This window comes from Glandiceps talaboti, chromosome 13, assembly GCF_964340395.1.
Source record: "Glandiceps talaboti chromosome 13, keGlaTala1.1, whole genome shotgun sequence".
NCBI lineage: Eukaryota > Metazoa > Hemichordata > Enteropneusta > Spengelidae > Glandiceps > Glandiceps talaboti.
Window position 1 is genome coordinate 4,500,421 of NC_135561.1, and position 27,609 is coordinate 4,528,029.

The window sequence follows — 27,609 nt, forward strand, 5'->3', positions numbered from 1 at the left end:
CCTTGCGATATTCCCCACATCACCCCAACGTTGTCGAAAACAAAAAGAAACGCAGCAGTTGTAATTTTTAACCATACCTGAAAAGTACACACTGGAGTCTACCGATGTCTACTAATTCCCATACCTGCATACACATATGGTATATGCCAGGGATCGATGGCAGACTACAATCAAGGAGGGATTCCTCGAGCCCCGCCTCGTTCTGATGACAAATAATGAGTTGCATTCTGGGAGAACCGGAAACTCGACTATTGAGCTCAGTTCACGCGTATACTCCGAGGAGCGTACATCACGTGTTCGGAGCTGAATGCACACACACATTTGTTATAGTTTTCCGAGAGAGACCGGGGAGGATACAAAGACAGTCTAGTGGCCTTGAAATCAAACTTTATCAGTGAACATTATTTTTGCCAGCAGATTTACTTAGAGCAAACCACTTTTTATTCATCTGCGCAAACAGTTCACACTGACCATTTACAATTGTAACGGTATTTAAAAATACAAATAACCATCGACATAATGGTACCAGTGATTATTTGACCGACACTGAGAAGCACAATATAGCTTGATTTTAGGTCACGTGGTCAAAAATCACTTTGACAGCGTAAGTATTGTAAATAGGTATTAAAACAACAGGTGTTTACAGACATTCTGCAACGGTATGTGTAAGTTGTGCAAGTTGTCCAGTCGCCAATAAATTCTGAATCTACATCACACAGTGTGATAATTTTCTATATGAACGTGCCACATCTCTGTTTCCGCGTATAAAGTGCAGGAGGAGGGGGGTGGGGGAGTCGCCCTAGCGAAAAGATATGTAATGTTTCAAAACAATTATCCCCAGAAAGCGGCAAAGTATCCATCAAAGGATATTATTAGCGCCATCTAACAGCTTTGCCCATTTTAGAAACTGTCAGCCATACCATCCATCAAGGAAAAGGACAGACAGCCAAACATACAGCCAGACAGATAGAGGGAAATACCCTTGACCATGCGCATGTGTATCACATACAGTATCACATACATACATACATACATACATACATACATACATACATACATACATACATACGTACGTACGTACGTACATACATAAAAAATACATACATACACACACACACGCACGCACACACGCAGAGTTAATTCCACAAAGATGTAAATATGCAGTAGGCCTTGTTCGTGTGTTTTCTACTTTACCCCCTCATAAACAAAGTACAAATATGCATGCACAACAATAAAACCAATCCGCCAAAAAGAGTATTATACATCTTATTTCAGAGAGTAGCTCCTGATAATTTTAGTAACATTCTCTACATTAATTATACATTAAACACCAAAGCATTTCAACTGTTATTAACTTGAAGTCTCTTGAAATAAATGTTGGTATTAATCGAGGATCAAGGCTAATCTCTTCGTCTCACCTTTAACATTTTATGCATCAATAAACCAACACATTAATTTAACTATATCGTTATTCATTTCTTTCGTACAAAAGAGAATATATCATTCTCTAATTTTACTCCATCTGATTTTGTCATCGAAACGCATCTTTAAGGATACTCGTCATGGAATCACTACTACACGTGAAATTCTACCAATATCCGTATTATCTAGCATTCTGTCATTAAAATATCCATGTTTAACTTATTCAACCGAAAAAGATGTTGATACGGTAACTCGAATTGGAAATCAAATTTACGTCATGTGGTATATATAATGATGCTGTTCAGAAGTATATGTACTATGCATGCTTAACACCTACAGCTATAGTCTGAAACTCGTGACAAGCACAGGTCGTCTTATCTTCGTACTACAATAATTGACAAATTTCAGCTTGAAGGTGCAGCTTGTGATATAACGCTGAACAAACACATGCTCGCCTCGCCTCTTCCCCTCATACAATGAATATACAGTGGGGGACACTTTCAACTAGTGCAAGTCCTCCCTCCCCAACCCACAAAAATGAACATGCAGGAGTTATAGTTTCAAAGTATGTCTGCATATCGAACAATACGCTATTTACATGGAATATATTTTGGGGGGATACAAAGGAATGGCAAACAACGCATTTTAACGAAAGCGTACTTACAAATTACCTTAATTATCGAAATAAAAAAATGTTCCCGTGCACTTAAGTAAACGTCAGTAGCTGCATGTAAAACAGTCTTAACTGAATCACCTATACTTTATCCCTTGCACCTTAATTAATAGAGTGATAACTGCCTTTAAAACATTCTCTATCGAATCTCATTCACAGTTTATTTATCACGTTCACCTTAAAAATCGTCAAGTGTGTTTAAAACAGTATCAACCGAATCACACCCACGTGTATTTTGTCACCCACACCATGTTTTTAATTTAAAAATGACATTGTAGTGAATTTGACCAGGGATAGCTTAAACATTTCGAGGCAACTTTTTTTGCTAGAAGTGAAAAGTATTATGGGCATAATAATAACCTTTCGTTGCATATCACAGATAACTGACGTTGATGATTGAATAGAAAGAATTGTTTGATATTACATTGCAACAAACTAATTACTGTACCATGGATTTGGGGATGGGTATCACTGGAATGTAGTGGATTTGACAGATCCCATTCATATGCAAATGCTTGCAAGATTGTGTTCTTCATCTCATTACTTATGTGTCGAGACTGACAGGAAACGTGGGACAGAAAGATATCAGAGAATTTTTCTTTTATATGATTCAAATCAAGTCGAAGACGAGAACCCTTTTTTTTACTAGGTTGTACTTTCTTTTCTAATATAAGGACAAAATATATTCCTAGGTATTACTTGAATCCATCTTCTAATAGAAATTTGTTGACTTTTCACTACAAATATAGATCATATCCATAATTTAGCAACTTTTGTATTCCACGTTATGAATGTGAGGCGGAATCTTAATGATGATTTGTAATATGTATTTATTTGTCTGCTTAATATGTATTTTCTGTTGTTTTATGTCGTCTCTTTATCTTGTAATATTTATTTGTGTTATGGACCGATGGCCTTAGAGTATGGAATAAAGTGATCTTACTTACTTACACTATAGAGATAGGCACATGCAGTGGACCCTCTACAAGAGACACACACTGCAAGAATGGTATTACAGTATATATGAATCACCCAAGAGAGACAAATCAATTGTATTACAATGTATATCATTCAATCACCCTCTGAAAGAGGCACACAATGCAACAATTATATTACAATGTACACTAATCACCCTCTGCAAGAGACATACAATGCAACAATTGTATTACAATGTATATCAATAACCCTCTGCAAGAGACAGACAAATGAAACAATTGTATCTCTCTGATTTTTGTTTCTGGCACACCTTGGAGTAATTATACTGACTATAATTACTCCAAGGGCACACATAACTTTCTTGTACTGTAACGTTTGTCAAACTTTACGTCTTAACCATGATACCTGCATAACACTACTACTAGTATGAATCCATTTGACTTGTTCTATAATTGAATTGTGGTGTCAGTGTTATACTATCATGTTTAAACTTCTGATAGACAAGTGTTCAGATGTCATACTCTACCGTAGGCAAGCGCCATCTCATTAGATAAAGTGTGAAATTTTGCTTCATCAAATAACAAAAGACGTAAAAGTGGTCAATTATTTTTAAAACACATGATTGTATCGCTTAATTAGTGGTCAATATTATCTGTATGTAGTGTAGTGTAGTGTAGTGTAGTGTAGTGTAGTGTAGTGTAGTGTAGTGTAGTGTAGTGTAGTGTAGAGACAAGTTTAAATCTTCAACGAAAGCTTGATTTGAATCTATATATCATGATGTTGTGAATTGTTTATTCGGTCCTGCATTCAGCGAGATCTAATGTAACTGTGGACAAAACCACAAACCAGACCATGGAAATCGAAACGTACATTGCCAGAATGCCGTTCAAATATTTCAGGCCTGGTATATTAACATATCGCTGGTATATTAACATATCTGTCAAATCTTAATCTTTTCTTCAGAACATACAAATCTGAAGAGATACGTTTGTTAGAATAAAAAGTTAGAATTGAAATCTCAAGCTGTGATTCTCATCTGCTTCAAAGATGACACTGAAAGACCAAAACTATTACAATGGAATATCGTTCCTAGATACAGTACCATTTTCCTTAAACCTGTACAACGCCGCAATTTGAGAACAACTTCTTTCGCAAATTGCTAGCAAGGAATCACCATTTTACGAATGTAGTAGTATTGTCTGTCCTTTGAAACAAACAGATGCAGCTGTGGTAGCTTTGCACTTGAAAGAATAAGGGCCTTGTGACAGTGTAGATATTTTTCCATTTGGTACATAATGATTCATAGTGTATGATTTCGTTTGCTGAAGCTGGGCCATAATTTTGCGCAACGGCGATATCAAATCTTCAACTTTTACATTTTTCTATTATAGCAATCGATCACCTTGGTAGTTGGTCAAAAATCATTGATCATAATAAATAACTTAACTTGACAATTGGGCGTATTCATGACGTTGGCAATAACTCATAAAACACGAGCTATAGCTTATAAAAGGCAAGGGAGGTTAACAGATAACTTGTGATATCCTTTGACGCTTCCCAAACGATAGCAGATACCTAGCTACTCACTGTAAGTATTATTTCATTTGTACTTCACCATTGATCGGAGATACCTACCCACTGTTATTCGATTTTACTATAAGATGTGACCAACTTGTGTTACAACGCTGAATTTGGTAGCTGCAACGTTGACCCGTATTCAGCGGTAAACTTTGGACTCGCCCGGATAGCAATCTGAGAGGTACCGATTTCACGAAACAGTGCTCTGTAAAAAGAAGAAACTCACAAGGACACAAATATTACTTTTGTGTTGAATGACTTATACGATTTGCAGCATAGGGAGCTATTCGCCTCAGTTCCAGTCAATTACAGTTAATTGTCAAAGTTCTTTCAAGTAATTTCAGCTCAGCTCACAATTTCTCAAGAACCCGATGGTATCGCTCTTCACTTCAGTCGCCAACTGACTTAGTCCCCGGAATAGCGAATTCCACAGCTACTTCAAACGCATACGTCATCAACATTTTTATTTAAAACATCGTTCATTCCGTATTACAAATATGGTTAACAAACAAATTGTTTACAACAAAAGATTCTCTCTTAACCTTATTTAGTAAATGTTTATTAATATAATTAATTCAATTCAGCAATAGCCAGTTTATTGACCCGTGCTAAATAATTCTAGCTAGACAGCTGTTGATTCAATTGGGACACAATTTATCACTCTAAGATGACATGTGACCTCTACTCATTAGGATAGAATAACATTACTTGACCCGGCTCTGTCTCATTAATCAATGTGACCTTATCACTTGTGTCTTTTGTCAACAGAGGAATTATCAAATCTTAAATGTTTATTTTGTGACTCGTAACACCATTCCCCCCGTCAAAATATGTTTTGTCCCCAAAACACGTAACCAGCCTAATTGTAAGAGAAGCTAATTTAGGTTACAAAATATTGTGAAGAGCGAAAGTGATGGTACTGAAAGATGAAGGTCACATACTGTCAAAGAGATTATTGAGGACAGACGAGCCCGTATAGTTTATATCATACATCAAGTCAAGTAAAGTTTGATAAATATAAAGTAAAGAAGGAATTTTTTTTTTTTTTTTTTTTTTTTTTTTTTTTTTTTTTTTTTTTTTTTTTTTTTTTAAGGTAAAAACCTGATAATCCGTAAAAATTTGGAAAGTCGGAAATGTGAAGATAGCTTAAATGCCAAAGAAATGGTAAAAGGGTTTGTTGAGATGTCGTGAGACAAAGGTTTTGTAATATCGATCAAAATTTGTTCACAAAATTCACTTATTTAGCTTAATTAACTTAATTATCTTAAATAATTCTTAATTATAAAAGGCAAAAAGAGTTGCAAAATTGTTCTTAATTGAAAATTTAAATCGTCAAAATGTTTCATGTGAACTTGTAAAAGTTCAAAACTGTCCGAGAGTCTAAGAGTTCAAATTCATTTCAACAATTAGAGTTGAAAATGTTAAGAGTTCAAAAGTTTGTGTCTTCATATAATAATATTGAGGAACTGAAAAGAAACGTCAATATGATGACGTGAAAGTTGAAAGTAGCTCAACAACTTTGTTCCTTAAAGACATTTAAAAGTTAAAGTATTGAGATCACAACTGTCTCTCAATTTTCAGTGTGAAAGTTATCTCAATGTTCAGAGACTAAAAGTCCTTAATTAAATCTAATTAGACGTCAAAATAAAATAGGTACCATTAAAACAATTAATTGTTCATTAAATTTGATAACTGTTAACCATCAAAATTCCAGCGATTGTTCCTTAAATTGTAAACCATGTCAAGTTCAAGGGGTCACATTTCGGAATAGAGTTTTGAGGTTGAAGTGGAGTCGCAGTTGCACTAGTCTGTCGGCTAATGTCGTTACCGTTGCTAGCGTGGATGTCTGTCGTCACACCACTTAATCTACTGTTTACGAGTCTAGCATCTTCATGAATGAAGGGGCCCTGTAAAGGGTTGTCATGAATTGTGCAACTAGGCAAAGAGGTCATGTCCTTACTAGAATCACACATAGGATGATCTGAAATAGTAGGCAATATCGGGATGACATGCATTTCATGATCAATTGGACTGGCCTCAGAAGCCGTTGTCTTAACCATCAGTTTGTGCCAATATTGTTTAATGGCACGTAGGCAGTACTTATAAGTAATCATAAATATGATACAGAGAGCAAAAATACATATTGCCTCAACAATATATTTAATATAATCGGTGTTATGTGGAGGTTCAAATGGTTTTGTAGGGGATGGGTTTGTAGATATGAACCAAGAAATTTCCTGCGCTTCAACTCTTTTGGCCAATAAGATTTGCAACGCTATACTAAAATTTCTCATTTTCCACATCAGATATATGGACAATGCCAAGTTAACACACGATAATGCTAGGGTCACCCAAATTGAATTTGGAAACATTGTAAATACTGATGGATCATCATTAAAGTTTATGTTCTCCTGCCGAAATTGATCCATAGGAGTAAGAAAGACTTTGGAATTATCACGAAGCATAGTGGCAGCACGATTCAAATCAATTTTGATATCGTTTTCTGTGCTTAAAGTTTGTTTCCACTCAGTCTCTAATATTTGTACATCTGGCAATTGAACTGATGTAGGATTGTCGCTTAAGGTAGATAATTTCAAAGTAGGAAGGGCTGTACTATATAAAGACATAAGAACCGGAATATTCAAAGTATGACTATATACGATATCATGATCTTGTTGGCAACTATTTCCCAAGGTATCTATGTAGTATTTTTTTGAGAATAGTAAACAACCGCAAGGTATCGTGATCACACAAAAATGACACTTTTCAATTTTCTGCAATATTGCATCATTACAAGAAAGATGCCAATCTGATGAATAACCCTGAATTAATACTTGCGAATTTCGCAGCACCTGGGCTCTTTGAATGCCTGTGTGACGAACAATTATTTGAGGATTACACCATTTCAAGACTTTAGAATGTTGATTCAATAATACTGCACGAGCACATGATGGTAAGTCTGGTTTCAAAATTGTAAGTGGTTGACAAATAAGAATGGATAAACCTTGACATGTTTGAAATTCAGCTGTTGACATTTCTAGAAAATAATCTCCATTTCGCTGTATTGCAAAATAATTTGGCAAGTTATTTAAGACAGTAACAGATTGTGAAATCGCAGTTCCGTTTGTATTTTGTGCTACTGATGGAAAGGAAGGAATTGGCAAATGAATTACCTTAAATACATCGAAAATCAATGAATGACGACATAAAGGTACTGGAATATTGATGTAAATATTGTGGCCGTTTCTATAAAAAGTAGCTCCTTTTTGACGGTGATAATATGATGCGGTTTCGTGACACAAATGATATTGTGAATATTTTTTCTGAAAGTTGTCTTGTAACTTTTGCAGTGAATTTTCTAAAAGTTTGGAAGAGACAAATTCTGGTGGTAAATAGCCTTCCAGCAAGGTTTGCATACCAATTAAACGTTCTGTAGCTTTGGCTATTAAAACATCCAATGTACGTGATCTATCATCCAGAGCATTTAAAAGTAACATATAACGATGAAATTGATCATTTGAAAGATGATAACTATGGTCCTGTCGCTGTGTTTGTAATCGGAGTCGTTCAATGTCTGCTACTGCAAGAGTCAATTGTTCTACCGTTGAAAAAGTGTTATTGACAGAAGACCACAAATTGTCAATTCGTCGATTTGTAATCTTGAGTACGGAACTCAGGTCAGCACTAAAATGACGTAATCCTGTACGTTGATTTGCTAGTTCTTGTTCAACTGATGAAATATGACGTGCTAAAATCGAGACATCTTTCGTTGTTGCTGTTCCAAATAGAGTTTTAGAAATTTGCCCAATTATTGGCAAAATTGACCTGGTCTTTCGTTCTGAATTATAACCATTATCAAATCCCTTATTTCCATACTTGAATGATGAAAGTCGATCTAGTTCATTTAAGTAATGACGTAACTCTTTCAGCTTGTACTTTATGCGATAGTTTAACGTCTTGATGGAAGCAGAGAATTCATCACACATAGCATCAGTAATATTTAAAAGACACACCTGTTTATGCTGAAATGTTGATGTAACTTTCACAATCTCGTGTATATCCAGCCATGGAACCGCTATAGTGAGTGACCAACTGCTAGCAGAAGCTTCAATGACTGCTACCTTTTCGAAAATCACACCATAATTTAGACGTTGTACATCATCTGTGGCCATGAAGTCATAATCCGAGTCACTTTTTGCATATAATAATGGAAAAAGCATGACATAGAAGAAGACTGTTGCCTTTAGCATTGTAAACAGAAATGTTCTCCGGTCCATGGTGATCGATGAAGTGAGCTAATCAATGTTATCATTTAATGATGTGACCACGTAAGATATTTAAGAAATATTTACTTGTGTGATTTTGAAAGCGAGGCTGAGGATAGTCAGAAGTTATTTTACCATATAAGGTCAGAGCATGACGGATATGGAGATAACAATTTATGTGAGGTATACGAAGAATTTGAGAGATGTTCGAAATTCTAGTCAATAGTGTTTATTGTCCTTTGTGAGGAAATAAATATGTGTCATCAATTGGTGGAAATAAATATGCGTTATAATATGGTGTAACATATATGTTGTCCAAAGATGTTAAATTTAAGCAATCACAATTTTCACCATGATCTTCAGAATTTTCATATTCAGTGAATCTGCCACATTGGCTATTGTAGAACTTATAAGTGTAACGATGTGGTTCATCCGGATTTGTAGGAAAAGTTGTAGCGGTAAAAATATCATGTGAATCTAATATGGCTTGTTGGATTCTTTTGGGGAGAGGTAATTGTGATACAAGACGGCCGGCGTCACGTTTTGATTGTGACAATTTGATGGTACCTCCATAAAACTTTGGATTTCTTCCTAAAGAAATACAGTCTCTTATCTTAAAGACACATAAAGCAAACAAGTCATCTGGTTGGTTAAAATATGGAATTAGGGGTTCAAAATATGATTGTAATGATTCAGCTTTAAGCATGGAATTGAAAAGAGCCTGTGATAATTTTGTGCGCGCCTGCACACATGACATGACATATATTAATACTTCATGTGCTTTACGGAATTTTTCATCATGATTTCCAAAAGTACCTAAACTTCGATAATTATAGCACATGAATAATGCATAACAAAGCACGTCAATTCTCAGCGAATGCCAAGGAGTATTATTTTTTGAAAAATAGGCTAAGATAACCTTCAAACTATTTAGCTTGGAGTGCTCTATAGCCGTGGCGGTGACATATGTCTTCCAATGAAGATAAGGATTAGAAGGGAAATGTAAATTATAATTTTTTAAAGCATATTCGACTAAATTTGCGTGGTCATTGATAATACCTTGATATGTTACTTTATCCATATTATAAAGATACTTAATATTCCGTGGGCTGATTTCAACACTATCCTCGAAAATGGGTGTGTAGTCTTCATTTGCAGGAGTTGCAGCTATACGTTGTAAACGTAAGAATTCTAAATCAGCTGGGTCGCAATGTTGACGTAAAGCTTCATAAAATGAATCCTCTCGTAGAAGACAATTACAATCCAGAGCTTCCATTGCCCATATTCCGTGTTCCTCGTTAAGCCAAATAGTCATTTTGAAACCTCAGTATATTTAAACAGGAAGTGTTCATTCAAAGTAATGTTATTGAAATGGAAGTGTATTGCAAGTTGGAACACTAGTGACATGTATGAAATATTTACCGTACATTAGTCAAAAATTTGTAGCCCAATATGGTAATGAAATGTGACATTGTTTTGTGACACCAGTGACAAATGAGAAAGTACAATTGGAGGACCTATTTCTTGTGATTAAAACTAGTTGTTTTTTGAGTGGTCACTTAAGAAGTACCCTTGTGGCCCCTAACACACATCGTCTGGCCAGACTGTTCAATTATTCACACAATCACAGCTGTATTTATATCTAATTCCTTATTAGGTATAACTTGCAGAATCAATCATGAGGGTTTTCTAAATGACCACTCTTAAACATGAACTTTAAATAATGTGATTGACTCATACGGTAAACATTTTTTGATATTTGATGACCAAATATAAGAAATTTATACATGCTATATGGTAATATTTGTTGTAAAGGATTGCAGTGATCAAACAGGTGGTTTACTGTGTCATTGTCTTTGAGTGACCTTAAGTGTATACTTAAAGATGATGTTTATAAGTTCGTGAACCTGATATAAAAACAGGATGGTCCTTGAGAATGTTTAGTGCTAATTGATTCAAGTTTTCAACAGGTTCCCAACTATTAAACTCTGATGAATAACCTTCCCATTTAATTAAATACTGTAGTTTACCATTTTTGTACCTACCACGGATGATTTTTTGAACGTTATAAAACGTTTGATCATTTTCAGCGGTTAATGTATTTGTAATTGCATCAGAACTGTCATCAGTCTGATTTTGGTGGGTATACCGTTTTTCCCGTCTTAACTCAGCTCTATTGCGGATATTTTTTCTCCACGATTGTCCTCTAGGACTGTTGGTGTGTTGATTTGAAGTTGTTTCCGAACACGAATAATATTCAGTTTCTGAGTTCATGTGGTAGTCCGTCATAGTTGTTTGTCTTCTATTATTTTTATCAGTGTTTGATGTGATATTATTGTTGTTAGTGGCAGAGTTGCTATTATCCCTGAGAGGAGCTTCGCTGGCTGTTAATGTAGTTGTATTATTGTTGTCACTTAGGAATTGTGGAGGTCTTAAGCGTGCATGCTTTAAACGATTTGCATGGATTAGCTTAGGATATTTCTTATCACCTGTTATGTATTCCAACTTGAAATTTACTGGTGAAACTTGTTCGATTATTCGAAATGGCCCACGAAAAGGGTGGTGAAATTTAGGTGTTCGACCCAATTTGACTGCTGGGTGATGTAGATATACGACATCACCCACTTTGAATCTGTGATCATGTGCTTTTTTTGCATCAAAATATGTTTTCATTTTGTGTTGAGCTTTCTGGATATTTTGTTTTGCGAGTGATATTGCAAGATTTCTAGCATGAGCTAATTCATCTAAATGATACTGAATATTGCGTGATTTACCCAATCTTGGCAAAATTTCAGCATCAACTGGTAATCGTGGTTCTGTGCCAAATAGGGCACAGAATGGTGTGATTCCAGTTGCTTCATGTGGGGTTGCCCTATATGCAAATAGAACAGATTGGAGATATGTGTCCCAGTCTGAACTTTGACAGTTTACATATATGCTAAGCATATTTATTATTGATTTGTTTAAGCATTCCACACTTCCGTTCGTAGTAGGCATATAAGGTGAGCTGCGTTGCTTAATAACATCAAAATATCGACATAATTCCGTTACAATTTGAGACATAAAGGAAGAACCTTGGTCTGACAACAATGAATTTGGAAATCCAAATTGACAGAAGATGTGTTCGAACAATATTCGAGAAACTGTTTCGGCTTTGCAATTTGCTGTTGGGAAAGCCCAACAAAATTTGGTAAGGTATTCTGTGATTACCAAAATATAACTATTTCCAGATTTTGTAGTGGGCAACTTTCCCACAAAATCAATTCCTATCTTATCAAATAAACCATTTACTGGTATAGGAAGTAATTTTTGACGATATCGAATACCTCGTTTCCGTGAGTGACAGAAGACACAGGATGCCACGTAAACTGTCACGTCTTTGATTAAGGTGTCCCAATAATAACGTAATCTGATAGCCTGTAACGTTCGTGAGGTACCCAAGTGTCCTGCTGTGACGTCATCATGAACCCTCCTTAATATGTATAGTTGTAAGGATTTCGGAATTACTAACTGTCGAATACAGTTATGAGCTTTAGCTGACTTACCTGTAGGGGACCAGTAATGATATAATATACCATTCAAAATGGTAAAATTGTCACTGCTTTGTATTATCTTCTGTGCATGCTTTGAGTCTGAAGGTAACTCGCCATCATTGGTTAAATAATTAATCATTGGTAATAAGTGTTTGTCCTGACGTTGTAAATTGTAGAGTTTATTAATGCCAGTATGTGTATTATCAATCTCACTATGATCGGTTAGTGTGTCATTGGAGTCGATTGATTGAGTGGATGCATTACACAGCTGGTCAGTCATGATATCAGTTTCAGACGAGTCGTATAGATGTCTGATGTCTGTAAGGATATCTTCTTGCGTGTTGAGTTGTAAATTGGCTATCTCTGGAATGTTAGAAATTTCATTCATAGTTAGCTGTGACTGATTGTGTGTATAATTTATGTCATCTGAATTAGTATTGTCGGTGTCTGTCGGTGTAATTTCGGAGTTTTGATATTTTTCAGGTGGATATTCGCGGCGCGACAAACTGTCCGCATGTGGAATTTTTGCTCCAGGTCTGAAAAGAATGTCGTAATTGTAACCTTGTACTTTGAGTACCCATCTGGCTAGCCTGCCGCTTGGAGTTTTCATTTTGAATAGGTAGATCAAATTTGCATGATCTGTAATGATTGTGAATTTGTTTCCTCTCAAGTAAATATCACATTGTGTTAATGCATGTATTACCGCGAGACCTTCACGTTCTGTACAGGTGTAATTTCGTTGTGCTGGATTTAGAGTACGACCACCATAAGAAATGACTCTTTCTATGCCATCTTGAACTTGGGCTAAAATGAATCCTACACTGTATGCTGACGCGTCCGTATATAATAGAAATTCCTCATTAAAACGTGGGAACGCCAATATTGGTTTTGATGTCAACGCCTTTTTTAACGTATCAAAAGCCTGTTGACAGTCATTAGTCCATATGAATTTTGCACTCTTTGCAAGCAATTTGTGTAGAGGATTTGCTATTTTTGAATAGTTATGAATAAATCGTCTGTAATATCCTGCGCAACCTAAGAACGATTGAAGTTGTGATACTTTCGTTGGTACGGGAAATTTTAATATTGCGTCGACCTTTTTTGGGTCAGTTGAGATGCCATTTTCGTTCAAGATATGACCTAGGAATTTAACTTCCCTTTTTCCAAATATACATTTTCGCGGGCTTAATTTCAAATTTGCATTTATTAACCTACCTAGAACAATGTCAAGGTTTTGAAGGTGTTGTCGAAACGTTGTTGCAAATATTAAAATATCGTCCACGTAACAAATACATATTTTATATTGTAATTGATTTAAAATAAATTCTATACTGCGTTGAAAGCTACTACTTGAGTTACGTAATCCTTGTGGAAGTGTCTTGAACTCAAACTTTCCATCATGAGTAACAAATGCCGTCTTATGTGAATCTTTTTCATCAAGGGCAATTTGCCAAAATCCACTAGTCATATCAAGTGTAGAAAAATATTTGGGACTTTGGGCCCCGATCATTTCTAAACTATCTGAAATATTTGGGAGCGGATGATTGTAAATTATTGTCACCTTATTTAATTCACGATAGTCAATCACAAGACGCCATGAGCCTGAAGGTTTTTTGACCAAAAGTACAGGTGCACTAAATGGGGATTTGCTACGTCGAATTATATTTTGTCTTAAAAGGTCATTTGTTTGTCTCGAAATTTCCTCACGCTTGTCAGGGGATACTCTATAGGGTGCCTTTGGTTTCACTTTGGCATTAGGTTCTAAATCAATAGTATGTTTAATAATATCACAATAACCCAAAGTGTTTGAATTATCTACGAATGCTCGCCTATTTCTCCATAGTACTTCTTGTAAGTCATTAATTTGGCTATTTGTCAAGTTAGAGCATTGCCCAGTGAAGTCAAATAATGAATGAAATTCTTCCCGTTCTAAAGAGGGATTTGTCTGAGAAGGGTGTGTCTTATTATTTAAATATGTGTCCGTCATGTCAAAGTCATGTAGAGTGGTTCCGTCTGGGAGTGGTCTGAAAGTGCCCAATCGAATATGCCTACCTAATATGGCCTCATTGTTAGATGTGTTGATCAACCTGATTGGAACTGAACCCTCATAAGTAGATGCTAATACTCGTGCAACTTGAATGCCTAAGTAATGTAGTGACGTCATGTTGGTAGTGGTTCCTATTAGTCCATTCGGAAATGAGCCCCTTAGCTTAGCCGAAATTATGCATTCACACCTAGGGGGTATGACATATTTTTTAGCTGGTCTCAAGACTGCATTGGCATGGATGAATAATTTCTTGTGTGCAAAATCAATTATTGCTTTGTGCTGCTCTAAAAATTCCATTCCTAAGATCAAATCTCTATCTATGTCCTTAACCAAATGCACTGGAACATTGATTAGTTGATTTTCAATACGTATTGGAATTTTTACATAGCCTTGAATAGGAATCTGCTGATTGTTTGGTAATTCTATACATTTGTATTTAGGTCTTTTAATTTTGAACTTTTTTAGCTGTGGAATTTTTTCAAATAGTTTTGTGGAAACTACGTTTATTGTAGCTCCAGAGTCGATCAAAGCCGAAATTGCAGTATTGAAAATTTTAATAGTGATCAAATTGTTAGATTGTACCTTTAAATCAGCAGATTTTACAGAATTTAATTTGGGCGTGTGAGACATATTAGGCTCTTTGGATTTGATATTTCTCACACTCCTTAATCGTTTTTTGAATAAAAACGACTATAGGTAGGTCTTGGACAATTTCTAGCTATGTGACCTATTTGACCACATGAATAACAACCTCTGTTATTTCTTTCTGGGCAGGATGGGGCCATATGACCTGAACGATTACAATTTCTACATATTTGTCTGCCAGACATAATTTCTCTTCCGCCATATCTTGGGCGATTTTTATCAAAATTATTTTGACGGTCATACATAGGCCTGTTTGTATTGAAATTTGGCCGGCCTACTGCAAAATAATTGCCCTGATTTTGACGAAATTGAAGATTTCTTTGTGTCTGAGGGTAATATCCCGCCCGATTGTCAGAAAATGTTTGAGACTGTACCTGTTGTTGCAATTCTTCATTTCGACGAGTGAGCAATTCATTTTTTTGTCGTAATTGTGTAGTGAGCTCCACCATGTCGTCATGCAATTCTTGATCAATCCTGTTCTTGGGCAACTTCAATGTTGTGTTTCTGGATGTCAGCTGGCTGTCGTGGTTTGGTAGTTGAGATATGATTTCTGCTGTCTTGGCCGCTGAAAACGCATTTTCAAAGTCATTTGGTTCCCGGGATAAAGTTGCTATCTTGATTTCATGACGCAAACCCTGTAAAAATAAACTTAAAATTTCTGGGGCCGTGCGCATTGCTTTAGCACATTTTTCCCGTAATCGGCTGGAATAGTCATCCACAGATTCATTTTGTCGTTGTTTTATCAAACTTAATTGCTGATCAACGAGCCATCTTGGTTGAATACGATGAAATCTTGCAATAAATAAAGGCCGCAATTCATTCCAATTTTGTGCCTGATTTTCGTCCAAGTCTACATACCATCTTTCAGCAACATCTCTTATCAATAATATAAAGTATTGAACTTTTTGATCGTCATTTAAGTTCTTTAATACAGCAAATGCATCAAATTTATTCAACCATCGTTCTGGTGATTCATCTTCTTTGCCATAATAGTAAGGCGGTTTCTCATCACTTATCTGGACTCTTCCTATTCTGTTATTCACATCTTGTATTAGATTTTGAATGTTATGAATAGGGTCAGCTTGATTATTTTGTTCCAAATTTTGTGCAATTGGAATATTTGGTTGTAGGTTGTGATCAATTGGTACAATTGGTATTATGTCTTGATCAATCTGTAAATTGTTCTCCAAGTTTGCCATTTGTGCAAGAGGAATTTGTGGTATGTCTGGCTGTCTCAGTATACGGCCCGATCGTAGTAGCATATAATGTCTTATAAAGTACTTACGTTTTGCGATTGTACTTTTTTACCTGTTGATTCTTTGAATAGCACTGTCCAGCCCGGATTTTACACCAGTGTTACAACGCTGAATTTGGTAGCTGCAACGTTGACCCGTATTCAGCGGTAAACTTTGGACTCGCCCGGATAGCAATCTGAGAGGTACCGATTTCACGAAACAGTGCTCTGTAAAAAGAAGAAACTCACAAGGACACAAATATTACTTTTGTGTTGAATGACTTATACGATTTGCAGCATAGGGAGCTATTCGCCTCAGTTCCAGTCAATTACAGTTAATTGTCAAAGTTCTTTCAAGTAATTTCAGCTCAGCTCACAATTTCTCAAGAACCCGATGGTATCGCTCTTCACTTCAGTCGCCAACTGACTTAGTCCCCGGAATAGCGAATTCCACAGCTACTTCAAACGCATACGTCATCAACATTTTTATTTAAAACATCGTTCATTCCGTATTACAAATATGGTTAACAAACAAATTGTTTACAACAAAAGATTCTCTCTTAACCTTATTTAGTAAATGTTTATTAATATAATTAATTCAATTCAGCAATAGCCAGTTTATTGACCCGTGCTAAATAATTCTAGCTAGACAGCTGTTGATTCAATTGGGACACAATTTATCACTCTAAGATGACATGTGACCTCTACTCATTAGGATAGAATAACATTACTTGACCCGGCTCTGTCTCATTAATCAATGTGACCTTATCACTTGTGTCTTTTGTCAACAGAGGAATTATCAAATCTTAAATGTTTATTTTGTGTTGTAGTTTGAATTAATATTTATGGTATTACTATTATCCATTGCAAGCTTTATGCTTATCTATCTATCTTTCTTTATGAGTGTCCCTTCTCTGGCATTGTATATCAGTTTCCATAATACAAACATTCTTACTTCGCAAATTCATATATATTGCCATTTTCGAGTAATGAAGATTTCTACTGTTGATGTCACTCTCATACCTATTACTGTACTATATCCAAGACGTTGTTAACATGTCCCCTCCACTAACTTTAATATCTTCCCAACCCACTCCGACACCTCGCCATTACATCAATAAATACCATACTACTAACAATAACACGGCTACTAACAACACCACTACTACCACCAATACTACAACTAACAAAACCACCGACACTGCTTAACACCATGCTACAAACAACACAGCCACTACCACTACCACCAACACTACCACCACCACTACTACTACTACTACTACTACTACTACAACTACTACTACTACTACTACTACTACCATCACCATCAATACCACTGCTACTAACAACACTACTGCTACAAACAACACCACTATTAGCACTACTTCTACCAATGCCAATGCTACCAACAACGCATATACTACCAACACCACTACTATTACCACAAGTTACCACTGCTACTAACAACACTACTACAACCACCAATACCACTGCGACTAACAACACAACTATTAGCTCAACTACCAACAGTACCACTCCAACTAACAGTTCCACTGTCTATAAATTAAGCTTTCCCATTTTTCAAATCAAAGTTATATACCTTTCTTTGTTCAAGTAATAGTTTTTTAATACAGATGTTATAAGTCCTTGCATCGAAAGAAAACAATTATAAGTACTGGAATAACAAGTTAACTGTTTAGTGAATTATGTCTTCCACTACTTACAGCATATTTGTACTGTAAGGAAAGGGTGTATGACTAAAAATAATAACCAACACGTTATATTTCTATATTTTCCGAAATGATATGTGTGAATAATATATTTTTTGAGACAACGTCAACGAGAACATTATTGCAAATTCTAGCAAAGACAGCATTTAATTTCTAGTGGAATATAAAAAGTTGTGGCAACCGTGTACATTAGTTTGGGATTAGATAAGAAATGCAAAATTTATGTTCGAAAAGGGGAGTAACAACTTTCTGTTTATATCATGGGCATGTGCTACAATGTTTCATATTTACATCTTTATTTTCAGACCATTATGAACAAGGCAGCCATTGTTGGGTTATTCCTTATCCTTTGTATTTCTGGTGAAATCTACATGACAAGTGCTTTAGGTGTAAGTATAAATGCTATTATATGTATGACGTATGGTAGAAATATAGTAACAGTTGCAGATAAATTCGTAAGATATTTTCGGAAGAATGCGTTGGTATTCTGAAATCTCTACTAGTGACTGTCGAGAGTAAACTTGTGAATTCGAAAAGATTGAAGTCTGTACACCAAGACTTTGTGCAATAAATCTTAAAACTCATGAATTAAGAAATCACTATGTCTGTCTGTCTGTCTGTCTGTCTGTCTGTCTGTCTGTCTCTGTGTATGTATGTATGTATGTATGTATGTATGTATGTATGTATGTATGTATGTATGTATGTATATGCGTGTATGTGTGTATGTATGTATGTATGTATGTATGTATGTATGTATGTATGTATGTATGTATGTATGTATGTATGTATGTATGTATGTATGTATCTATGTATGTATGTCGCTGGTTCTCTCGCTCGGAATATCTAAACAGGTAGTTATTAAGTAAATACGTGTTGGATGTTTTACCTATTTATATGTATGTAAATTTACATATATTATAAATGTCTATTTTTTAATCACGTGAATTTTACCTTTTGAAATTGTGAATGTAATGCAGTTGTGTTGTGCTTCTCTTTAAATGACATAGGGTGGTCAAGGTGTTTTGATATTTGGGATACATTTTTAATCTCATCATAGGAAATCGAAAACGGCCTTTTTATTTGTTTACAACTGTTTATTTTTTCTGTTACTTATTTTACTTTTTACAAATACTTTTTCCATGCAAGGTGTCATTTAACAAAGTAAGGATTTGGGAGAACTTCTCTTTCCGCTAAATACAGGGGTCGCCGACATCCACTAAGGCTCGCCGCTTGAGGGCGATTGGTAGAAGTATCTCATTAGTAGTAAAGCCAAAAGAAGAGTTTAAAATCGATTATTACATGACACCTTGTAGGGAAAAATACTTGTTACTAAAAGTTAACGATAAACAAAACAAACATTTGTTAACATATTTGTGACCTCATCTTTAATTATGCTTTCATTTATAGCAAAAAGGATGGACTGGCCGGCCAGGCAAACGTGCTGATATTGACGATGCCTCTCGCGAGTATACCAATCAACGCCGCACTGTACAGAACAAACGATATGAAGACGGCTTCGACGTACAAAGAGACGATGATGTTTAACTGAAAAGACGACATTGATGAGAGGGCGTTTATTCCCAAAATGACAAGACCGAACTCTATGTACGAGTAGTTTGCATATTATATTTTAATCTTAATCTTGATGATGTCAACTGCTTCGCACTATCTTTTCCATTTTGTGATTAAGAAACACAATCCCTGCGTTTGATATATATTGTATATCGAATAATCCTAACACCAATATCTGAATATTAAATTGTAAGCACTGTTGCTTCTTAAAGCTTAAGCTTGATATTGTCATCTGACTTCTAGTTTGATTTCATTAACATTTTAAATATATAATATTACTGGTGGATGTTAACACACTGGTTATACGTAATCGTGGTATCAATATTGGTGAGGAAACATTCACAAAGTGCTACCCGTACATGTAATTTATATTAGTCCAGTAGTAAACTTGGGTTACTTGACATATTAAAGGGGTATTCATCCAGTATCAAACTTGGGTTATTCGGCATATACACGCACGGTTGATATTAATCCCATTGGTTATTCGGCATATAAACATACGGTTTTATATTCATCTAGTAGTGAACTTGTGATAAGGTTGACATTCATCCAGTAGTAAACTTTGCATTATTCCTTATATAAAGTTCAACTTAATATTTATGAAGTAGTAAACTTTGGGCGTCCCTCACGATAATGTTGGCATATAGTAGTAAACATGGGTTATTCGGCATATAATATATTCATAAATATTAAACTTGGGGTATTCGTGATATAAGGTCTTACATTTTTGATTTTCTTTTTTGATTTTCATAATCGACAGGATTCGATATTAAGTTATGGTTAGTGTAAAACTGAAGTAAAGAGAAAAATATTAATCTTGTCAGAATATCTAGTTTGATAAACCCTCTACACCTTCCATCCTCCTCGATGCGATGGTCTTGGCAAGAATGGGATTTGTTCCATGAAGTGATACTATTTCATATGAGACACACTTTTTCGTTTGAGACTCGCATCGGAAATTACCATCACGAATATTTTACCTGGTCAATCCAATAAATATTTACCATATAACTCTAACACTGGTTTTGCACAAGAAATTCATAGATCACTGATCAAGGAAAAGTATACATCGAAAACAGAATGTTTAGGTCTCTGACGCTGAACCCATTGCGATAGGTGACAACAGGTTTGCTCCAAATAGCGTTATTACCGTGGTCATTACTGCTTGTTTCTCTAGTCTGCGTGTCAGACTCTGTGAACGTTATATCTGTAAACCTACAGCAACAAACCTTAATGCACATGTTCCTTTTGGGAAACACAAGAGTGCATTTAAAAAATCCCCGGAATATTATGTGTCGCACTTGTGAACGTTCGTTTATCGGGTAGGGGAGGGGGGTTTGACATAAACAAACGATGTTCGTTTGTTGATGAGCTTGTGCAATATTGTGGGATCTTATTTGGGCACTCTAAATTAAACCTACGAATACATATACTCGGGTCATAGTGAAAGACAATTTGGATGGAATTACTACCACTGATGACGTCATTAAGCAGATACAAGTTGCCAGTTGTCATCTGATCTGCCATGCAAACTTCGGTCTTTCAACTTAAACGTACTCGTATCAAGTTTTCACAACATTTATGATAACTGTATGGTTTGACAACATTAATAAGTCATACATAATCACCCAGCTGCAGCACTCTGTAGGAAGGCGTACATAATAATGTCTCAAAAGTTAATCTAACCTTGTTTACAACTTGAACATTCCCTTCTTTCTGGGTGCCTGTGTTCTTATACAAAGGAAAAATAATTGAACTGTATGCACAGACGACTTTTAGGATCATCAGTCTTCACATAGTTTATGAAATATGTAAGTCACATACATTTTGGTGGACACTTGGCTATCATTATCGTCGATTTTACGATGCGATTGTATATCCAAAATCAACGCATTTGGGCATGATTTTGTCCCTACTGGAAATTAAACTTTGTAATATTTTCCGACATCACCCCCAACGTTGTCGAAAACAAAAAGAAACGCAGTAGTTATCCTGTTTACCCATACCTGAAAGATACACACTGGAATCTACCCGACGTCTACTATTTCCCATATGGCAGACTACAATCGCAGAGGTATTTCTCCGCCTCGTTCTGATGGTAAATAATGAGTTGTATGCTGGGAGAACCGGAAAGTCGGCTATTGAGCTCAGTTCACACGTACACGCCGAGGAGCATACATCATGCGTTCGGAGCTGAATGCACACACATTTGTCATAGTTTTCCGAGAGAGACAAGGGACGACACAAAGACAGTCTAGTGGCCTTGAAATCGAACTTCATCAGCGAACATTATTTTTCCAGTAGACTTACTTAGTGTCACCAATTTTTATTCATCTGTTCAAACAGTTCACACTGACCATTTACAATTGGTCACAGTATTTAGAAATACATATAACCATCGACACAATTGTACTCGTGATTATTTAACCAACACTGAGAGTTAGGTCACGTGGCCAAAGATCACTTTGACAGTGTAAGTATTGTATATATGTTTTAAAATAACGGGTGTATAGAGACATTCTGCAACGGTATAAGTTTTGCAAGTCGTCTAGACAGTAATACATGCTGAATCTACATCACACAATGCAATGCGATAATTTCTATTTGAACGTGTCACCATTTCTGTTTCCACATATAAGGTGCGATATCGGTCTGGTAGGAATGGGGGAGTCGCCCTCGCGAAAAGATGTGTAACGTTTTGAAACAATTATCTCCAGAAAGCGGCAAAGTACCCATCAAAAGATATCATTAGAGCCATCTAACAGCTTTGCCCCTTTTAGAACCTATCACCCATACCATTCATCGATGAAAAAGACAGAAAGCCAAACATACAGCCATATAGATAGAGGGAAAAACTGTTGACTATGCACGTGTTTACCACACATATTACATTACATACATGCACCCAATAAATTCATTCAACACACACACACACACACACACACACACATACATACATGTACATACATACATACACAACATACATACATACATACATACATACATACATACATACATACATACATACACACACATACATACATACATACATACATGCATGCATAGATACGTACGCACATACATACATACATACATACATACATACATACATACATACATACACACATACACACATACACACATACATACATACATACACATACATATTTACGGTACGTACGTACGTACATATACGTACGCACGTACGTATACGTACGTACGTACGTACGTACGTACATACATACATACATACATACATACATACATACATGCATACATGCATACATACATACATACATACATACATACATACATACATACATACATACATACATACATACATACACACACACACAAACACACACACACACACACAAACAAACAAACAAACACAAACAAACACCACAGAGTTAATTCCACAAAGATATAAATATGCAGTAGGCCTTGTTTGTGTGCTTTCTACTTTACCCCCACATAAACAAAGTAAGTTTTTACGAATCAGCGAAATAGATAATTTGAAAAATATTTAATAGCAGACTTGAATTTGTTTTACATGGACTTTGTTGGATTAACCCATTGCTGTCAATGATACCTGTCAAACACTGCTAGTAATATGAATCCATTTGACTAATCCTATATTGAGTTGTGGTGTCAATGTTCTACTATCATGTTTAAACCTGGGATAGACAAGTGTTCAGATGTCATACTCTACCGTAGGCAAGCGCCATCTCATAAGATAAACTGTGATATTTTGCTTCATCAAATGGCAAAAGATGTATTCACTAAAATTGGTCAATTATTTATAAAACACATGATTGTATCTCTTAATTATTGGTCATTATTTTCTGTACGTGGTGTAGTGCAGAGACAAGTTTAAATCTTCTGCGAAATCTTGGTTTAAATCTGTCACGATGTTGTGAATTGTTTCGTCGGTTGTGCATCATATCTAGCGAGATCGAATGTAACTTTGCGACAAGCCACAAACGAAACCATGGAAATCGGAACGCACATCGCCAGAATGCCGTTCAAATATTTCTGGGTATATAAACATATCTGTCAAATCTTAATCTATCTTTAGAAGATACAGATCTAAAAAGATGCGTTGGTTAGAAGGAAGAGTTAGAATTGAAATCTCAAGGTATGGTTTTCATCTTTATCAAATATGACAGTGAAAGACGAAAACAGAAGAGATAACGTTCCTAAAGACAGTACATTTACAACGCCGCGATATCAATCTTACACTTTTACATTTGTCTATTATACCAATCGATCACCTTGGTAGTTGCAGTCAAAAATCATTGATCATAAATAACAAATTGATTATTGGACGCATTCATCACGTTTGCAATAACTCATAACTCAAACACTCAAAACACGAGCTATATCTCATAAAAGGCAAGGGAGGTTAACAGAGCAAGTAGACACTTGTGATATCCTTTGACGCTTCACAAACGATAGCAGATATCTAGCTACTCACTGTAAGTATTATTTCATTTACACTTTACCATTGATCGGAGATACCCGCTCACTGTAAAATGTGACCAACTTGTATATGCCAGTAGTTTAAGTTAATATTCATAATGTTATTATTATCCATCGCATGCTGTATGCTTTTATCTTTCTTTATGAGTTTCCCTTCTCTGGCATTGTTTATCAGTTTCCATAACAATACAATCTTTGTTACACCGTAAATTCATACATATTACGTATACCGTTTTGGATTTGAGAAATCAGAATTTCTATTGTATTCTATTTCATACCTATTACTGTACTGTACCCAAGACGTCGTTATCGTGTCCCCCTCCACCAACTTTGATATCTTCCAAACCCACCCGATTCCATCATTTCCATTTATACCACTACTACCAACAATACCAAAGTTACTAACAACATTACTATTGCCACCAATACCACCACTGCCACCAAACTACTGTTATTGACAATGCCACTACTAAACTATTACCACTGTTACCACTACTACAAACAACAACACTGCTACTAACAATACCACTAGTACTAACAACACAACTACTAACACCAATACCACTACTACTACGAAAACCACTGGCACTGCTACTTCGACACCATAATACAAACAACAGAACTACAGAATTTCTGTACTGTAAGGAAAGGGTGTATGACTAAAATTAAATAAACCAACGTGTTATATTTCTATATATTTTCCGATATATGTGAATAATACATATTTTTTGAGAGAACGAGAACATTACTGCAAATTCTATCAAAAGACAGACAGCATTTAATTTGTAGTGAAATATAAAAAGTTGTGGCAACCGTGTACATTAGTTTGGGATTAGATAAGAAATAAGTTTCAAAGAAATGCAAAATTTATGTTTGAAAAGGATGGTGACAATTTTCTCTTGATATTAAAGGTATGTCCTTCAATGTTTTGTATTTACATCTTTATTTACAGACCATTATGAACAAGGCAGCCATTGTTGGGTTATTCCTTATCCTTTGTATTTCTGGTGAAATCTACATGACAAGTGCTTTAGGTGTAAGTATAAATGTTATTATATGTATGACGTATGGTAGAAATATTGTAACAGTTGCAGATAAATTCGTAAGTTTTTTTCGTAGGAATGCGTTGGTATTCTGAAATCTCTACTAGTGACGTCGACTATCGAGAGTAAACTTGTGAATTCGAAAAGATTGAAGTTTGGCTTTCTGCAATTAATCTTAAAACTCATGAATTAACAAATCACTATGTCTGTCTGTCTGTCTGTCTGTCTGTCTGTCTGTCTGTCTGTCTGTCTGTCTGTCTGTCTGTCTGTCTGTCACTAACAGCACCACTACTACCACTGCGACTAACAACACAACTATTAGCTCTATTACATGTATGTATGTATGTATGTATGTATGTATGTATGTATGTATGTATGTATGTATGTATGTATGTATGTATGTATGTATGTACATTGTATGTATGTATGTATGTATGTATGTATGTATGTATGTATGTATGTATGTATGTATGTATGTATGTATGTATGTATGTATGTACGTATGTACGTACGTACGTACGTATGTATGTATGTATGTATATATGTGGTATGTATGTATGTATGTATTTATGTATGTATGTATGTATGTATGTATGTATGTATGTATGTATGTATGTATGTATGTATGTATGTATGTGTGTGTATATATGTGTGTGCATGTATGTATGTATGTATGTATGTATGTATGTATGTATGTATGTATGTATGTATGTATGTATGTATGTATGTATGTATGTATGTATGTCCGTCGCTTGCTCGGAATAGCTAAACAGGTAGCTATTACGCAGGTACATGTTGTATCTTTTATGTATATTTATATAAATCTCTATTTTTTTAATCACGAGAATGTAATTATAACCTTTTGAAAATATGAATGTAATGTAATTTTATCGGGCAGAGGGTGCTCAAGGTGTTTTACTTTTGGGATAATTATTAATCTTATCATCGGAACTCGAAAAAGGCCTATTTGTTTACAATTGTTTATTTTTCCTATATTGTTAAAATATTATTTATTTCACTTTTTAAAAATACATCGTGTCATATAAGGAAAGTAATGATTTGGAAGAACTTCTCTTTCCACCGAATACGGGGGTCGCCGACATCCACTAAAGCTCGCCGCTTGAGGGCGCTCGGTAGAAGTAACTCTTTAAATTTAGTAGTAAAGTGAAACGAAGATTTTAAAATTGATTATTACATGATACCCTGTAGGGAAGAATACTTTTAAAACGGAAAACAAAAATTAAAAGTTAACTATAAACAAAAAAACATTTGTTAACATATTTGTTACCTCATCTTTTCATTTATAGCAACGAGGATGGAGGCGCCCTCCAGGCAGACGTGGTGACATTGACGATGCCTCTCGCGAATATACCAATCAACTCCGTTCTGTTCAGAACAAACGATATGAAGACGGCTTCGACGTACAAAGAGACGATGATGTTTAACTCAAAAGACGGCATTGATGAGAGGGCGTTTATTCCAAAAATCACAAGAAGACCGAACTCAATGTACGAGTAGTTTGCATATATATATATTAATCTTAATCCTAGTGATGTCAACTGCTTCGTAATATCTTTTCCATTTTGTGATCAAGAAGCACAATCCCTGCGTTTGATATATATTGTATATCGAATAATCCTAACACCAATATCTGAATATTAAATTGTAAGCACTGTTGCTTCTTAAAGCTTCATATTGTCATCTGACTTCTAGTTTGATTTCATTAACATTTTAAATGTAATATATTACTGGTGGATGTTAACACACTAGTTATACGTAAACGTGGTATCAGTGAGGAAACATTCACAAAGTGCCAACCGTACATGTAATTTATATTCGTCCAATACTCAACGTGGGCAAGTCGTATTATAAGGTCGATATTCGTTCAGTAGTTAAGTTGAGTTATTCAGAATCGATATACCAAGTTGATACTCGTCTAGTAGTAAACTTGAGGTATTTGTCATATAATGTTGATACTCGTCTAGTAGTAAACTTGAGGTATTTCTATATAAGGTTGATATTCGTTCGGTTCTTTTACGTCATATTCGGGAGACATTCATCCGGTAGTTAACTTGGGTTATTGGTCATGTAAGGTTGCTATTCATCCAGTAGTTAATTGCGCAATTTGGTATATAAGGGTGGTTATTTAGCATATAATGTTGATATTCATAAAATATTAATCAAACTTGGGGTATTCGTGATTTCTTGATAAGGTTTTAAATTTTTGATTTTCAGTTTTGATTTTCATAACCGACAGGATTCGATATTAAGTTATGGTGTGTGTAAAACTGAAGTAAAGCGAAAAATACTAACCTTACCAGAATGTCCAGTTTGATAACCCCGTAAACCTTCCATCCTCCTCGATGCGATGGTCTTGGCAAGATCGCATTGAGAATGGGACTTGTTCGGTGAAGTGATAACTTTGGCTAAAATGCTCACCTGCATGTGT

General features: G+C 35.4%; 2 long non-coding RNA genes across 2 annotated transcripts; both read left to right on the forward strand.

Annotated features, from left to right (window-relative positions):
- The first annotated feature begins 4,564 nt into the window (after nucleotides 1-4,564).
- On the forward strand, nucleotides 4,565-20,114 carry LOC144445085 (uncharacterized). The gene is made up of 3 exons (XR_013481877.1): nucleotides 4,565-4,619; nucleotides 18,369-18,452; nucleotides 19,471-20,114. It is a non-coding gene; the product is annotated as an uncharacterized LOC144445085 (long non-coding RNA).
- A 3,873-nt stretch (nucleotides 20,115-23,987) lies between these two features.
- On the forward strand, nucleotides 23,988-27,364 carry LOC144445045 (uncharacterized). The gene is made up of 3 exons (XR_013481872.1): nucleotides 23,988-24,113; nucleotides 25,070-25,153; nucleotides 26,468-27,364. It is a non-coding gene; the product is annotated as an uncharacterized LOC144445045 (long non-coding RNA).
- Nucleotides 27,365-27,609: the final 245 nt, after the last annotated feature.